Source organism: Pteropus vampyrus, unplaced genomic scaffold (genome assembly GCF_000151845.1).
Source record: "Pteropus vampyrus isolate Shadow unplaced genomic scaffold, Pvam_2.0 Scaffold387, whole genome shotgun sequence".
In the NCBI taxonomy this organism is placed as follows: Eukaryota; Metazoa; Chordata; class Mammalia; order Chiroptera; family Pteropodidae; genus Pteropus; species Pteropus vampyrus.
This window is the reverse complement of record NW_011889168.1, coordinates 1,595,293-1,613,865: the sequence shown is the minus strand read 5'-3', so window position 1 is coordinate 1,613,865 and position 18,573 is coordinate 1,595,293. Positions and strand designations below refer to the sequence as shown.

At 33.3% G+C, this 18,573-nt stretch overlaps 1 protein-coding gene and 1 pseudogene across 12 annotated transcripts in view; one reads left to right on the top strand and one right to left on the bottom strand.

Moving 5' to 3' along the window:
• The window catches only part of KDM6A (lysine demethylase 6A), a 193,351-nt gene that overhangs the window by 140,330 nt on the left and 34,448 nt on the right, over positions 1-18,573 (bottom strand). The gene's annotated exons all lie outside the window — the stretch shown is intronic.
• Positions 10,660-10,768, top strand: LOC111731603 (annotated as a pseudogene).

Here is an 18,573-nt window from a genome sequence, read left to right as displayed (position 1 = left end):
TATTTCACTTCTACTTCAGATATAGTTAGTGCAGCATTCTTTAGAATACCTGAGTATTTATTAAAAGAGCCACTAGTTATGGCATAAATGCTTTTCTTTTCTATAAAATGAAAATACTTGCCAAATAAGATAATATAGCATTTTGATAACTTTATTCATCAGTTATAAATCTAAATTATTACTGTGGTAATATAAACTAATAATATCCATCTTTCCCACAGATGAAAAGAACTTTATTAAATTATGTGAGAGTTCACGCAATCTCCAGAGTAACAGTAATAGCTACCACTTATACTGAACAGCTATTTTTTGCCAGAACTTTTACCAGTTTAAACTACCATAAAACTGCTTTTCAATCATCTTCTCATGATATACTTCAAACCCACCAACTCTAACTCTATTCCTAATCTTTCCGCCATTCCAACATGCTTATGCACTTAATCTCACTGTTTCTTCCCTCAAAAAAAAAAAAAAAAAGTATAATATTTTAAGGCTATCGTGCCCTTTGGGGGTGGGGAGGGCGGGGTGAGAGATCCAGGAGACTGCAGGAGAAAATAAATGATGAAAAGAACAGAATTCTGGAGTCTAACATATTTCAGTTACCATTAACTACAGGAGATCCTGGGGAACTTATCCTCTCTGGCTCTTTTTTGGGTTTTAATAACACTCAAAGTGCTGACAAAAGGATTAAAATTAGAGAATTTCTTTAAGGGTTCATCACAGTGCTTAGCACTCCATAGGTACTTAATAATTGTTTCTCCTTAGATAGGAAAATCGCTCCAACTCTTTCAAGACTGTTTCAAGTTTTCCAACTATTTTATCAAAATTGCCCTGCTAACAATTTACAATGTTATGTATTTATTATAACGTACCCTAGAGTCACTAAAGAAATTTGTGTATGATTTCTCAAATCTCTGGGTCTATTCCCAGGTTTGGTGTCCAGAAAGAAGGAAATCAGAATTGCTTCCATTATCAAAAAATCCTTTCACCGTCACTTCAAGAGCTTTTGATGGGATAAGAAAATGTGATGTGGAGCAGAGTACCCATTTAAATTCCTTGATTTTTCCTCTCCTGTAAAATATAGAGCTACTGAGATTTTCAAAATGTATATCCTAAAATATACCTATCCAAAGCACATACAGTAATATTCATCAAGTTTGGAGAAGCCATCCTAAAACGAAGTGAATTCTGGGGCGATTTTACTATCCTTAAAGCTTAACATAAAAGGACTGTGGTTCAGTTCTCATTCCACTCTTAGTTATCTAAATGTGTATCTAAATGTGTATATGTACCAAATCACAATCACTGAAAACTAATCATTCAGCTTCCCTATAATTAAGAGTCTGAATGCTACACTGAAGTCTTAGAAATTACTATAATTTGGAGGCATGAAATTTCAAGATCCTCTTTATTTAAGTCATATATAATCCTATCTGGCAGATGGTTAAGAGTACAAAAATACAACTTATTCCATTGCTTTTTAATATTAGAGAAATTCATAAAATTTGGGGGGTACAAAATGACAATTCTTAATTTTATATTAAATGAGTGACTTTTAAAGCTATCAATGGCACTGTAAATAAAGCATGCATTACAACAATCATGGTCTTCATTTTTTTTTAACTCTTAGTAAGATATTTAAAAACTTTTCCTATTCTTCTCTGACAATTTATTTGGGCTGATTGGCATTAAACTTACAAGCAAATATGGTTTCATGGTAAAAAAAAAAAAGGTTTCAAGATACAAACACAAATTTTCTTTAATGATCTAAGCAAAAAAATGGCAACATCCTATTCTTCCTCTTATCATTATATCATAATGCCATTAACCATAATCATCTACTGCCTATCTTCCATTTCCCATAAAACAAAGGAAAATCCTAAAATGAATACTATACATAACTCTGATGGTAGTGAAATGTTCCACCAGGTGAAAACCAGAATGAGCAGATTTTAAATTCACCTGTCCATACATTCAGCCTTCATTAACAAATTAATAATACAGATGGTCTTCGACTTATGATGGTTTAATTTGATTTTTCGACTTTCGGATGGTACAAAAGCAATAAGTATTCACTAGAAACCGGCTAGGCTAAAAGTTACAATGTTTGGTAGGGTAGGTGTATTCAATGCATTTTCATCTTAATGATATTTTCAACTTTCAAAAGATTATGAAAATGTTACCCCATCCTAAGTCAAGGAGCACCTGTAATTTCCAACAAAGCTAGCAGGTAACTACTAACTAATGTTGGTGGTCAAAGATGATGCTGACAGAACCAAATATCAAACAAGATGAAGGTGAGCAAAAAGTCAGAATAGTTTCCAATAGCCTTGTGTCATTGTTTCATAGTGAAACATGAATTTATTTGAAGTGTTTGTGGTAAACGCTGATATTAGATACAGGTAAATACTAACAATTTTTAAGGAGGATTTAAAGGAAAATAAATAACCAGAGATAATTTCTAATACTAACTCATATAATAATCTAGAATGAAACACAGTATTTTTATAACATTTTTAGTCAAATGCCTAATTATAAACATAGAAATCTAAACATATGGTCAGTTTAGATTTAGAACAAAGTTCAGGTAAACTTCTATAAAGCAAAATTATTTCCCATTAAAAAAGGTTATTTTTATTTTAATTTTTCTATTTTAAACATGCACAAGTAAAAACATGCCCAAATACAGTGTATGTTTGTACACATGTGCAGAGAAAAAGGACCAGAATATAAAACAAATGTTTAAAATACAAAGTCTATAGTTGGGCCATACAGTAACTTCTTTGTATTTTGTTCATTTTGCTAGATTTTTCATAATTAACCTTTACCATACCATTTTTATTATAAAAATCATTAAAATCATTAAAGAATTATTATGCTTTCCTCTAGGATTCATCCTATCTTTAGTGTGAGGAGTCAGAAATTTGAAAATCATTTGTACATAGATCAGCACCATTCGTTAGGGCACTTTCTGCAATCATAAACATGTTCTATAATCTGTGCTGCCCAATATAATAGCCGCTAGACACATGTGGCTATTAAGCACCAGAAACACGGTGGTGCAAGTCAATAACTCAATTTTTAGATTATTTCATATTAATTTTTATTGAAATTTAAATAGACAGGTGACTAATGAACAGTGTAGAGCTAGATCATTCTTAAAGTTTTAAAATAAGTCAATATTCAATCCATATGCTAAATACTAAGAAAGAAAATTTTCTTATGTTTATAAAGGAAAAAGCCTATAAAAAAAAAAAAGGAATATCTTGCACTGGGGATGAGCAACACCCTCCACAAAAATCACCTTTACGGCCAGCCTATAGTTGTTTACAGCTAGTAGCTTTATACATCTATAACCCTTGCCACCCACTGGAAAAAAAAAAAAAAACACTAATAAAAATAAACAGTGAATCATTAAATACTAGAATCAAAGGTGAGCAAAGATCCTCCTAGCTAAGCTAGGTAGAGAGCTTGGATGTCTTCCATTATAGTGCCATTTTCCACAACGTTCAATATAATTTGTACTTGGTATCTGCTTTATTTTTATTTGGAAAATCTGTTATCTCAGAACAGTAATATTATCATTAGCTTCTATTTCTAAACCTTGATAAAGTTTAGAGCACATGAGCACAGGAATGTAACTAATTTATTTTTTAATGCTAAGCATTAAAGTCTTTTATGATGAACTTGGTCAGTTCCTAGCTAAAATATGACACTTGTTAATATTTTAGAACTGTTAATTATAGGCAGCTTTTAAACAAGTGGTTTTTATTTATTTATTTATTTAAAAGATTAGCTGAAGTAGCTGGGTGACAAAACAATGGTAAATTAATATAGGTTTATATACCCCAATGGTTTTATTGTTTTTCATGCCTGCCACGAATGCCCAAGACAGAATCTCAAGGCAGTCCTACTTTGGTGTCTCCTCTTTCTGAAGCCCCTCCCCTTCTATCAGGCTCCCAGGTGATTCCTGTCTCCCTCACCAATAAGTTTTGTCAGGAGAGGGGCCATATCTGAACCCATGATCACATAATAGGCACTTAATGTATATTTCTTGAAGTGACAAAGCAATGTCACTTTATTATTTTAGGTTCTCAAATAACTCTCTCTTCTTTGTCCTAAACTTCCATTTCTTAAGAGCTGAAAGGATGCTAACAATCTTATAGTTATTTTAAATCATTTCCATTAATGTATAAGGTATAAGTCACTGATGTTTTAAATGAACCAATGGTTTTAAATAAACCAAAACTTTTGGTTGAATATAATAAAAACAAGAATTCAGTTCTGCCCATAATTCCTAAAGGCCAGTTAGATATACAAGATGGTTTAGCAGCTGACTACTTACAAATGATTAAGAGTTAAGCAGACTACAGATGAACATGTCATCCATAAAATGTAGCTACTAAAAAAGTATTCATGACCCAAATTAATAAAGTATAACATATAAATCAACACCAATAATCAGCTCAGCAAGGCCTACTCTGACCAGATCTCTTATCATCGGTTCTGAGTGCCACATTTTAACAGGTGGTGATAACAGAGGACTACAAGTTTGGTGAAGAATGGAAAAACTATCATATAAAACTTACTTTAATTAAGTTTAGCTGAGGAGACTCATTAAAGATGTGGTAGCTTTATTGCTCAAATATTTAAAAAGCTGTCACTTGAGAGAGAAGATTAATTGCACTTTGAGTAGATCCAGACATCAGACCAATAAATGGGTATAACTTACAAGTCAGTTTAATTTAGTTCAATCAGAAAGGAGAAAAACTTAAATATAACGCCAAAAATTAAATGGACCATCTTTCTTTGGCTCATATCAATGCAAAGAATTAAAAGCATAAATTACTAAACTATTTTAGTGGGAGTCAGAAAGGAGACATCTTCCTTTGGATACAATTCTGAGCTACATTTTTTAAAGATTCTTTGGATGGGCTTCTATGATATAAGCATACAATGTGTAATATTATAATAACATTTCTACATGTATGTATATGAGTGCATCTTGACAATTCCATGATTAGTTTATTCACTCTGAATTTCCAGAATAACTTTCTAAATAAACATACTATCCTGATCTGCTCCCCCAAAACCCTAAAAATGTTCGCTTCATTAAAACTGATATCCTTCCCAGAAATATGCCTCATAAATCAAAATTCTTCCCCTTTCTAGACCCTCAGCAATGCCTGACTGCTTTTAAAACACCTTAGAAAATTGAAAGGGTTGGAAGCACCTGAGTCTAAACCATGTTTTGAAATCTCAACACACCACAATATTTTAAATAAGGGAAGTTACACTTAAAATGATAAGCTTAAGTATTACTGATAAGATCTTAATGACATATCTATTCGTGAACTTATATATCAAACTTCTATAGTTTTCTTTTTAATAGCATTTATTTTTGAAAAGTTAAAACTTACACATCACCAATTCTAAAGGGTATGCTATAGTGAAGTCTTACTCCCAATCCTGACCCCAGCCACCCAGTTACCTTTCCCAGAAGCATCACATGTTAAAAAAAAAAAAAAAAACTACTATATTCATGATTATTTTGTACAGATGCAAGCACATTAATTATCCCCATTTGACCTTTAATATTTACGTACTTATATAAACACTGTTCTGTAGCTTGCTTCAGAGTTTAGGTATCTCTAACATTCTTTCTCTTCTCCTTCTCTGTTAATAGAATCCCTAAATTTAAGTAAGCATGTTTACACGGAATACTGAGATTCCCCAGCCATCCTTGTAAGTGTGGCACAGTTAAGTTCTGGCCAGCATGCACTGCTTCAACCCCACCTCCCCTAGCTGGAATCACCCTGATGGTAAAAGACACAAGCTGAGGGTGAAGAGTAGGGAAACTGAAGCCCAAGTTCCTGGAACAGTAGAGTTCCAGAGCAGCCTGGAACTGACTGCCTCTGAAAATTCTTTTTATTTAAGAGAAAAGGAGTATGTAATAAAGAAGGATGTAGCCCTCTTTCCTTCCTTTAAAAAAGGAAAAAAAAAAAAAAACAACCCAGCAGCCTAATGAAATAATCATTAACACATACAAGAGGAGTAACGGGAAGAAAAAAGAAATCTAGGTAATTATCACCCATACCTAACATTTTAGAGACGATACAAGAACTGTTACTCTACCCTACCTCCTTCACTCCAATTTTCAACTAATATACATCACCTTTTATTTGCATCACAATGAAGTCAATTTAACAATATTTAAGCATATCAGTCCCAATCCTGGATTTCTCGGTCTCTCTGGACCTACTACTCTGCATGCAGTGGATGTTCTGGATGCTAATGAGTAAGGCAAGCATCATTCAATAAACTATCACTATACCTTAAGCACCATTCTCTTCAAATAAACTATTGAAAGTGCTTTGCTACTGAAAAATATTCCACAGAACTACACTACTGAAATAAAACTAGATAATTTAGTATTAGTAATCCAAGTGTTGACAGCTAATATTTGAACTCTTGATATGTATCATGTACCATTCTAAGCACTTTACATATACTTATTCATTTAATCCTCACAATTACTCCTTGAGATAAAGAGACCCTACTTCAGAGATTAGGAAAATTGAGGAATAGAGAAAGTAAATCCTGTGTCACAGGGCTACAAAGCAGCAGAGGCTGGATTCAAACAGTATGGCTCCAAAGCTTCTGAGCAGTTAAGGTGTTCAACTAGGGCCATGCCTAAGGACCTAAAGTCATTTTCAAGAAAGAGGACCTCTATAAGCCACTCTTCCTCTTACACTCCTATACATCGGCTCCTTCCACAACTGTACTTCCACACAAGCAGAAAAGCAACACATAAGATCGCCACTTCCTGCTCCCACCATCCCACAGGAAGATTTAGCCTCAGTTCTTTACCATGTTTTCTCACCTTATTTTAAATCATATAAAAAGCAATCATTATTCAAAAAGACACACACATCCAAATCAAAACAAATCAGCAACAAAATAAACCAACCAAAAAAAATAATAAACGAGTTACCATAATTAAAAGCTACCTGTGACAGAAAAACACTACTGCTCATATATATATTACACCAGTTCAGACAAAATGTGGTGTATATCAGGGAAACATTAAATGGCTTCACCCTACTTCTTTGTATCTTCTGAAGTGTATGTATCTCCTTAAGTTTACCTAATGTTGTTATTTTCTCTCTTTAGTACATTTACCAAAGAAAGGCCAAATACAGCTGCAACAAAACAAAGCACACTAGGCGATACTGTCTCAACCATTTTGCTAGTTTACTACTAACTCTAAAACCTTTATTGTTGATGCTTGCAGCCAGACTAATGAAATCTACATTAGCACACATGCACATATACATACCCATGGCCAACAATGAATTTAAAAAAAGACTGTTGTATCAAAATAGCTAAGTTATTTTCCAAATAATTTTTTCCATATCATGCTAAATGTAACACTGTGCAGATGAGGTATAATCGAGTACATTATTTACTTATTTATAAAGCCTCATTCGAATTAGGCATGTGAATTAAATCTTCAATAATCTTTAAATTAACATATATTTAAATTTTGGAGGTAAGGAGAGAATGAGGTAGAATCTCAGCAGAGTGACTTCTATGAATAAAGCCCAGAGTAATCCTGTGATCTCCCATGTAAAGCAGTAGGCATTACATCCTGCTTTTTACCTCATTTGTTTTCTACTGCACAGGGTCTATTATTTATCTAGAGGTAGATTAGAGACAATCTCACAAGCACTCATTCTCCATCATTTCAGCTGTACAAATTTAATTCAGAGTTCTAAAAATATACAACCAGAAAGAAAGCCATCTACGATAAAATTATGTACACCAAATCTTAATGAAGTTAAAAAACTATATCTATAATGCCTGCTATAACCTAGATATTTGCTATAATATATGCAGTTCGAATTAATATTTTTGGTAGCAAAGTATGCATTCATTTGCCTTACACACATTTCTAAAATAATACATGCACAAAAAAAGGAAGGAGTGAGCACTTCATTGGGGGAGAGAGAGGAAGACAAATGTATGAGGATCATGAGCTCCACTGAAAATAACCTGCTTTGATTTATTAAATAAATGAACAATCCTAAAACTATAGAGACTGCAACATAGTAAAGGCCCCTCCCCAAAGACAGTGCTTTAAAAAAAAAAACTTTTTAACCAATCTGAATATACTCTTTTAGACTTTTCTTTATACATATATACAAACAGTACAAATCTTTGTATGCAGTTTTATAAACAATTTCTTTAGATATATTTACTGCTTACCATGTCAAAACATATAGAACTATATTAACAACTACACAGCATTTTATTGAAGTTAAACCATAATTCGTTTCTCGAAGCATATCTGTTAACCAAATTTTTATTATTATTACCCAATGAATATAATTTGGCCAACTTATATTTCTTTAAGTTCCTCATAGTTAAATGGAAAGCACAATTTAAGCTTCTGATAATCTCACCAGCAATGCTCATTTCTAGTTATTTGATTACTTACTTTTTCCCAAATATCTATTAGCTGTTTATAGCTTCTTTCATGAACTATCAATCTGTTCACAGATTGTGCACATTTCTCTAATGGATAATGAAGTTTTTTTCCTAAATAATTTGTCAGATGCTCTTTATATATAATATTGTTACAAAATATCTCTTCCAAGTTTGCATTTGATCATGAATTCTTTAGAGTTTTTGATATAAAAGGTTCCCTATTTTCTCAAAACCAACCACCACTTCCTTTACAGTATATTTTAGGTTCAGAATTAGAAAATCCCAAGCCTTTGACCTGATAAACATTCACCAATATTTTCTAGTGTAAAGAAAGAACCTAATTCCATTTTTCTTTGCTGTGTAATTTTGTACTGGCCTAGTATGATTCGGGATCTGTAATTCCCCCCCTTCCCCATGAATTTAAAAAAAAAAAAAAAAACATACACGCACAGCTCTATTTGAGATTTATATTCTACACCCAAAGCTTTCCAACAAATGTACTAAGAATGGGTAATTGGAGTGCTAAGACATAGATAGCATCAGCCTCTGGGGCTGCCAGGCAAAAAAAAATAAAAAACAGCCATGGTGCCAGGGCAGCCTGAACCTCTCAGCCTGAGAGCCCTTGTGTATGTACCATCACCAATTTTAAGTGACTTCGACAGTTATCGTGGTTATTAGTACAAACTACCACTTTTCCATGCATGCCATAAAATGTAAAGAGTTGGGAAGTACTTCCACTTCAGGCCTCCTTGGACAGCCACTCTACTGAAAACCAAAATATGTCAGACAAAACACAGCGTCAGTGGAAATAACACAAGGTTCTTCGTGTGAAGGTTACCTAGCAAGAAAGTTAGGATGGGCTTGCGGAGTGGGATAGATGAGAACTTAGAGAGGCAGAGGTACAGTATTGAAACAACTTTTGTACTGAGGAACATTTTGAAAGCTTGTGTGAACTTGAGTGTTGGGTTTAGAGGCCTAATTCAGGGCACAGAGCAAAAGTCTGCGGCCCCCCAAGGAGAGTCAAATATGACACCTTCCCACAACACTGAGACCTCAATGGGCTACACCTTCGATCTAAGTGTAAATTAAAATATTAATAATTTTTTTAGCTATATTTTAAAATTGGTCTTGAGGGACAAAGAAAATTGCCCATCCCATAATGGCAATGATTGGAGAAGAAAATCTCCAGAGTATTTGTAACCAAAAGCCTGAATTCACTTGACCTAGGGAAGATGTATAAACTTAAGGCAAAAGTTTAACTATACATAGTCCTCAACTAATAGTAATCCAAAGTATAGGCCAAAATCAAGCACACTACTATCATATCCCTGGCCTAAAGAAATTACCATGACTCCCAAGAAAATAAGTTGTTCATATTCAAAAAGTCACCAACCATGGAAAGGACAAACAAGCAGAGCAAAGAAGGTGATCAATACATGAATACATTAAAATGAATATTGTTTAATAAAATTTTAATCTCAGCGAATACAAATGGAATGGTAAAATTGGTTTAAAAAATCATGAACAGATTTTTTAAAATCAAGATTTATGCAATTTTTTAGACATATCTAAAATATAATATTTACAAGATTTAAAGAAAAAAGAAAAATACTACACAAATGTAACCAAAAGAAAGTTGGCACTGTACCACATACCATGAATTATAATAAAGATATAGAAATGAGAACTGGTGCATGAATACAAATATTTAGCAACAGAATAAAAAGCTCAGAAAGACACCTTAATATAACAAACTTATAACAAAATGGGAAAACAATATCCTAACCAAAAAATGGTGGTGAGCCAATAGGTTATTTCTAAGATAGGGGAAAAACATGGGGTGGGGGGATTTAGATTCCTATACCAGATGGATCAAAGATCTAAATGTAAAAGGCAAAACTATCTAAATCTTTTAGAAGAAAATATAGCAAAATGTCTTTGATATCAGGAGAGGGCAGGATTTCTTTCAAGTTAAGATGAAAAATGCAAATCATGAAAAAGCAGCTTGACAGATTAATTCGACTGTATTAATTCAGACCACACAAGTATAGAGGCAAGTCACAAACTGGGAAAATAGACTTGCAACATATATAGTGACAAGGCATTCATATTCAGAATATATGAATCTCCTAAGAATCAATAAGAAAAAACACTCCATTAAAAAAAATAGTCTACGGCCACGCTACCCTGAACGAGCCCGATCCCGGAAGCTAAGCAGGGCCAGGCCTGGTTAGTACTTGGATGGGAGACCACCTAGGAAGACGAGGTGCTGTAGGCATAAAAAATAAAAAACTAAGGGATTGTAAACTGATAAGGTCCTTGCAATCTGTGAGGTCAACCAAGGGTTGCCTCGCTTTAAAAAAATACATACATACATACATACATACATACATACATACGTACTGAGGAAAATTTGAAATGCCATTATAACCTATAAATTGCAAGAGTGAGAAATAAAGCAAAACAATCAAATTATTTGCTGATTATTCAATAAAGAGCAAGAAACAGGCAGTTACATTACCCACTCCTTAGATACTTCACAAGGGCTCACGTTTCTTAAACCACTAGAAGGTAACTCTGCTCCAGCCTATCATAACTATAAAGTTTTCCAATATGACTCTGTAAGGTTTTTAACTCAGGAATTTAAAGAGTTAATGTATCAAGCAAATTCAAGTATCTCTCATTATTAATGATTCTTTTAACAATCTGTTCCACTAATTTAAAAAAGTTAATCGGAAAACCAGTTCTAAAAGCATATTTTTACCAATAATCTGAATTTAAAAGAAAACTGCCTTAACGCTATTCATTTAAAATATTTTCATATAAAATGTAAAATATGAAAATGACCATCTAAAATACCATTTAAGTCTCTAATAAGCTCATATTCAAATTTCTATTTTAAATCATCAAATTTACAAATTTGATAGTTACAAATACATTGAAATAAATATCAACCAACTAGTCTCAGGAGAAACCTTAAATCTAGCAGCTCCAAAGACATACTTTTGATTTACTAGAATGACATACTTCTTGACATCTCAATCTTCCATTCTATATGAATTTTGAGATTTAAAATTCTTAAGTCTTTGGACTTCTGCTTCCAGCCAAGATGGACCAAATGTATTCCTGAATGATATAACTAAAAAACCAGAGAAAATGTGTGAAACAAAGGTTTTCAGTTGTTAGGTATCAGGGAACACACGACAGTAATCCTCAAGAAAGAGAAAACAAAGGATATAAGCCATAAATTATCCCAAGCTTATTGTCTAGAAAGACTTTTCAGGCTGCAGCACAGGTATGGGGAATTTTCTTGCCCGAATCAATACAAGCTGGAAAAAAGTGAAACATCTTTACAGTTTCTGAAAGGAAAATAAATTTGTCAACCTACAATCCTGTACTCAGCAAAAATACTTTTTGAAAAAGGTGAAAATACACTTTTCCAGATATATGAAAGCTGAAAGAATTCAACACCAGCAGACCTACAGTCTGAGAGATGTTTTAAAAAATCTCCGACAAAAGGATAATCATACCAGATGAAAATCTTGATGCAGAACACAGAACGAAGACCGCCGGAAATGAAAACTGCACAGGTAATTATACAAGATATTTTTCTTACTTTTTAAATGTCTCCTTAAAACACAATTGACCCAAAATATCTACCAGGGGAACAAAAACAAAAACCTCCTCTAACTAATAAGCAAGTTCAGTGAGGTCACAGGATACCAGATCGACATACAAAAAATAAATTGTCTTTCTATGTACTAACAATGAATAATTAGAAATAAAATTTTTAGAATAGCATTTATAATAGCTCTAAAAATATTAAATATATAGGTATAATTCTAACAAAGTATTTCAGCAGAATCCATATGCTGAAAACTACAAAACACTGATGAAAAATTCAAAGACCCAAATGAAGTGCAGAGATACCATGTTCCTGAATGAATTGGAAAACCCAACAGCATTGAAAATCTCTCTAATTAATTTATAGATTTTATGCAATTCCAATAAAAAATCCCAGCATTTGGACTGCTGTTTGTCTCTGAATTGTCCAATATTAATAAGAATTCTGCTAAATCTATTTAGCCAGAATCCCCCATCCTCTGTCATCTCCTAGAGATGTCAGATCACCCTGGCCCGCCTTCAGCAACTGACTTCCACTCTGATCCTTGGCTATAAAGTCCCATTTACCCATGCTGTATTCAAAACTGAATCCAATCTCTCTCCTCCACTGCGGTAGTCCCTATACCTATCTTGACAGTCCCGTTGAATAAAGTCTGCCTTACCATTTTTAATAAGCGTCATAAATAATTTTTTCTTCGATGTTTAGTTTATAAGATCTATGCCAAAATAATTCTTTTTTTTCCTGACTCATCTGTATAGGACTTATTCTCTTGTAGAATGCTAATATACATACAAAATTAGTTGCTCCATGTCACCCCACCACCAACAACAACATGGATAGCTCTATCACTTCTCTCTCTGGCTGGAAACTAATTCTCATTCATCTATCTACCCTCAAGTCACATGGTAGGGTTGTCATTCAAAATCATCAGAGATTCCTTAATTGACTTAGGCTATCTTAGTAATTTCACCAAAGAGAAAAATGTAAGAATGGGAAGAAACTGATTTTTTTTCTATGAAGGTGACATCAAATAATAAATAAACTGCCTGAGTCGACATGCAGTTCCCACACCTAGGGACACAAGTTTTCAGACAGACCAAGGCCATCACCATGAGTTTTCATAATACCAAGTTATAAAGACAATACTAAAAGTTGTGGAAGATTGAAAAGTTTTTAAATATTGGACTGTATACAAGATGGCTCACCCCAAACACAGAAAGCTAGAAGGCAAAGAAACAATGATTTCAAAATGCAAGGAAAATTATTTCCGACATAATATTCTATGCTAGAGAAACTCTCAATTGAGAAGGCAGAGGAACAGAGAAAAAGAAGGCACCCAAGATACAGAGCTCCAACACAGGGGCTCCAATACTTCTCTCAAAGATGATGGAAAGCCAAACAATAAAAGAAAATAGAGCAGCAGGAAAGATTTAGGGTAATTTAGATTTAGGGAAATTATCCAGAACTGATAGATTATACAGTGTATTTTAAAAAGAGAAAAAAGTATTCAAAAGTTGTTTGGCAAGAATTAGTGACAGGATCCTATAGCAAACTTAATAAAACTTATTGGCATGCTTCTTGGCTTACCATAATAAACGCTGTTTATTAACTTATCCCAAGGCTATTATACTAGAAAGACAAAGAAAGAGAAAAGATGATTTTTAAAAATCAACTTTATCCTCCACACTAGAAAGTCAACAGAATGTAAATGTAGAAATCGGGAGGAAGTGACACAGAAACAGCAGTATAATCTTATTATTTAGAAATATGGAGGTAAATACCAAAAGTAACACTAAGCACTGAAGGTGGTATCTCAGAAGAACAGTGGAGAATTCTGTTTTTCATTATGTGCCTTGTAAAACCACCTGAGTTTTCTTTTTTTCTTTAACTGTGTATGTGTTTTCTTAATTTAAAAAAAAAGAAAAAGAAAAAACAACACATGGATAAGACATATGAATAAGGGGCTTAAAAATACTTACAATTAAATGGGGTGGGGGAGGTTGTGAGACTAAATGAAATAAGTAGGTATATTTAGCTGAATAAACTCTCGAAGTGATTGTACCATCTTACATTTCTACCAAAACAGTGTGAAAGTTCTAATTCTTCCTTATCTTTGCCATTTGGTATGATCACTATAATAATTTTAGACATTTTAATGTGTGTGCAGTGGTGTATCATCCTCATATGCATGAAATTTTTTAAATGTTAACAACAGTTATCTGGGTGGTAGTTTGTGGGCATTTTATATTTCCTTTATACTTTAGAGAGAAAAAAGGAAGCTAAGAAGGGGGTGGTATAGATAAAGGAAATTCAACAAGCTTCAAAAGCACTTCTCAGTAAGTGAATACTTTGAAATACTTGTTCTTTTCTTTCGATGCTATACCTTTGAAGCAATTTTTTACTGTGATTTAATAGAAATATCTGAGACTGTTCTTTGAAAAGAGATGTGGGGAGAGGAAATGTTGTCTTTCTTTTAAAGTTTTAAATTTTTCTATTTTGGAATTTGCAACAGCAGTTCACAACTGACAGCTGTATATACGCCTGAATGTCTCACCAGTAAGCTCTCATTTAAACCTCACAACTACCCTGAGATAGTATAGCTTTTAGTATTAATAAACCAAATATTTGAGGAAAGTGAGTCCCTGAGAGATTAGATAACTTGCCTGAGGTCACACAGTAGCAGAACAAGACCAGGCTGAACTCAGTATAACCTCTAATAAGATAACAGGTACCACAACGTAATGGAAATCAATTAAATGAAGAATTTATGAAATAAGCATCAAAATAGATCGTAAATTGTAAGGATAAATAACATGTCATAAAACTTTTATTTATTATATGACTGTGCATGTATACTGAACTACAATGTAAAATACATTACAGTGGATCAAGGTAAAAACATTTTTGAAAAATGCTGTTTTATTATGTTACAGTCCATAGCAACCAGTGTTAAACTCCATAAGCACCTGTATCCTCACATTTTTCATACACTTAGCAGCTTACAAGTTTAGGGATCTTAGAGATACAAGTTATCTCTGAAGTCTCATGTTCTAACTTTAAAATTCATATAAATTTGATTATTTCCATAATTTATTTTCATATAAAAACTACTTATCTCCAAAATTCTAAGTAAAACTGACATAGTAAAAATGACAAAAGCTATTTAAGTTTCATAAGCATCTATCTCCTCTCCACCCACTTTAGTATCAAAGGGATGTACATACATTCACCCAGTTTGAGTAGGGCTAGGTAGAACTGGCTTCTGTTACTTGGTTCACCTCTATCCTCAGAAATGCAATAAATTTTAAGTTACAAAAGTTCTACATTTCTATGGTATTCATGTAGGGTGATACCTACTGTTTCTCTAAACTTCAATGTATTTACAAAATATTCCTGCTCAATTAGAGATTTAAATTATAAAAATGTCTTTGTCTTACAAATACACGCACGCAAGGGGAACTCAAAAGAAAAACTGAGGAAAGGGCATGAATGGACTATTCTCCAAAGAGGAATTACTACAGACAATAAATGTAGGAGAAATATACTTAATCTCATTAATAATGAAATAAACAGTTAAAACTATAAAATACTGCTCCTTCACCAGTAAGATTGGAAAAATTTAAACTCAGTATTGTCTTATACTGTAAGGAAAGACATTGAAGACATTTCAGTGAAAATGTAGACAATCTTTTTCTGAGACATTTTAAATGTTTTTTCCACTTGACCCAGCAATTTTCCACCTCTAGATATTTATTCTATGCAAAACTGTGTAAAAACACAAATATGTTTACTGCAATACTTAATTTGCCGCTGTACAAAACTGGAAACACAAATCTTTGTCAATGTGGAATTAAATAAATTGCAGTACAACTATACTTGAGGTGCCAAACAGTCGTTTTTAAATACAAGAAAGTTGCAAGACAGTAAGTACTGAAGGAGCTTTCTCCTATAAAGTAATGTTAATATATGCATTGGAAAACAACAGTCCAGACTGGAACAAGTTAGAAGGCTTATAGAAAAGGTTTCTTTAGGAAAATAAAAACTGACCAAGTTCTCTCTGCATCTTAATATCCTGAGAAGCAATTTCGACGATTGGTGAAGAATTAGGGGGTGAATCCAAATTAGTGATAAATACAAAAAAAAATAAACAAAAAGAAAATTATTAAATTCAGGAGAAAGCAAGTGTTGCAGAAAAAAATTATTATATGGCTCAGCCATATAACTAGAGTTTTACACAGTCAATAAGGCAAATGCTGAACACTGAAATTAAGAATACAAGTATAAAGAGTACAGTAGGCCAGTGGGAAAAAAGAAAGCCAAATCTTAACTTTCCAAAGTGGAAAATCAATCAAAAATGCTTAAAACTGGAAAAAAATCTGTAAGATGTAACACAAGCATATTATTTACAAACACGAAAGTAATTATGATCAGCATAAAGAAGTAAAACTTGGGAGAGAAAAATGGGAAAAGGGGGCTAGGGGATATTGTTTTTATAAGCTTTCCTTTAACTTAAATTATATGCATGTACTACTTTGCTAAAATGTAAAGAAAAGGTTAATAGCAAGTCACAGAAAAAAAAAACAACATTAATGGCCAGTAACATGGAGGGGCAGCCCCATTTGTGAGGTTCAATATGCGATAAGATTAATACTTACATAGCATCTATTATGGGCTAGATACTATGTGTTTTAACCCATTTAATTACAACAGCCCTTGACCAAGGTACCATTATTCTCCCATTTTACAGATAGGTAAACTGAGACACAATGATTTGTCCAAGGTCAAACTGCTAGTAAAAGACAAAGTCAGGATTAGAAAACAGGCTGCCTCCAAAGTCTACATGCTTAACCACTATTCTAGAATGACTATAAATTTATTAGGTTGAGAAGAAATAACTAGTTTGGTAAAAGTGGTGTAAAGCAGCCACTCACAGCTAGCTGGTAGAACAACAAATTGGAATGATACTGGAGGGCAAGTAGAAAATATTCATCAAATTTCTCTAAACATGGGCTTTCAAAGTGGTGTAAGTACAAAATGACATAATCTCAATGGAGAATGTCACTATCTACCAAAAATGCAAATGCATGCACATGAATGTGTGTGCATATTGTGTGTGTGTGTGTGTGTGTATATTCATCCTCTTTTTTAACAGAGCAATTCTTAAGTATTCCTACAAATAAACATATACATTGTATAACATATATACAAGATTGTATTTAAACAGAAGACTGAAAACAAACTAAGTATCTATCAAAAGAAATCAGTACACTTACTAGAAATATTAATTCTTGAATCCACTTAGGTAAGTACCCGATGATAACTGAATATATCAACTTGTTTAGACATTATTAAAACATCTTTGAACATTTAACAATGACAGCCTCTAAAGATTTTAAAAAGAGGATTGCTAAAGTCCAGTGATTAAGTCTACACTGGTTCATTGGTGATTCATAGAATTCATTAGTACATTACTGGTTTTGAGAAGTGATAAAACAGAGACAAGTTTTATTTATTACTCTAGAATTTCCAAAATACATTTGGTTCAAGTAATCTTTTTGTTGTAAAAAAACAATTAAAATCTAATGGGACAAGTGTTTCATGAAATAAAGATAGAAAGCATGCATTTACCACAAATAAATGTATGGCCTCAAAACTAGAAATACTTGTGCTTGCATTGAGGACACTGATTATATGTGGCACCTGACCTGAATTCTTTCACGCCTACACCATTCCTTCCTCCCTGTCATGGTACATTATACCTCACATACTACCCAAATTTAAGCAAAAAGTCTATAGGATATTCCTAGAGTAAAGGTAAATTAAGAACTATTTTCTATCAAGAAGTGTTCTACATAAGCCGATTGACGGTAAATACGAAATCAAAACTGAAAATGTATTAAGGATTTCTGCTTTAGGCAAGAATGGAATAAAGGGGACCAGATTTACCCAACCACGTTAATAAACCAGGCAAAACATGTGAAACAATGTTTTTAAGACACTAGACAACAAATAACAAGTATAGGGCAGTGATCCCTGAGAAATGAGAAACAAATGAGGTAACCCCTATGATTGCCCCCAACTATCAGCCTTAAGGAATTTCAATGCAACAGCAAAGGTAGGGAAATGCAAGCAAAGTGCAGTCTCCCAGAGTCAAAAAGAAGGGGCTGGCAATTTGGAGAGTGCACAAGGCAGAAAATGAGAGGAAAGAACTGCAGAAAAAGCACTCCAGAGATCTGTGCAGGTTCCCCCTTGAGTCTTCAGACAACACTGAGTACATGAAGGTGAAGAAATTACCCTAGAACCACCTGAAACAAACAAGCGGAAAAATCTATGTGGCTCAAACAGTGCCAAAAATAGTTGCTGTTCCCACAAGCCAGAGTGGAAAAACCTTATAATACAAGGAGCATCCAGAAGAGTCCTCAAGAGTGTATTGCCTCGGTAGGAGGGCAAAATTAGCC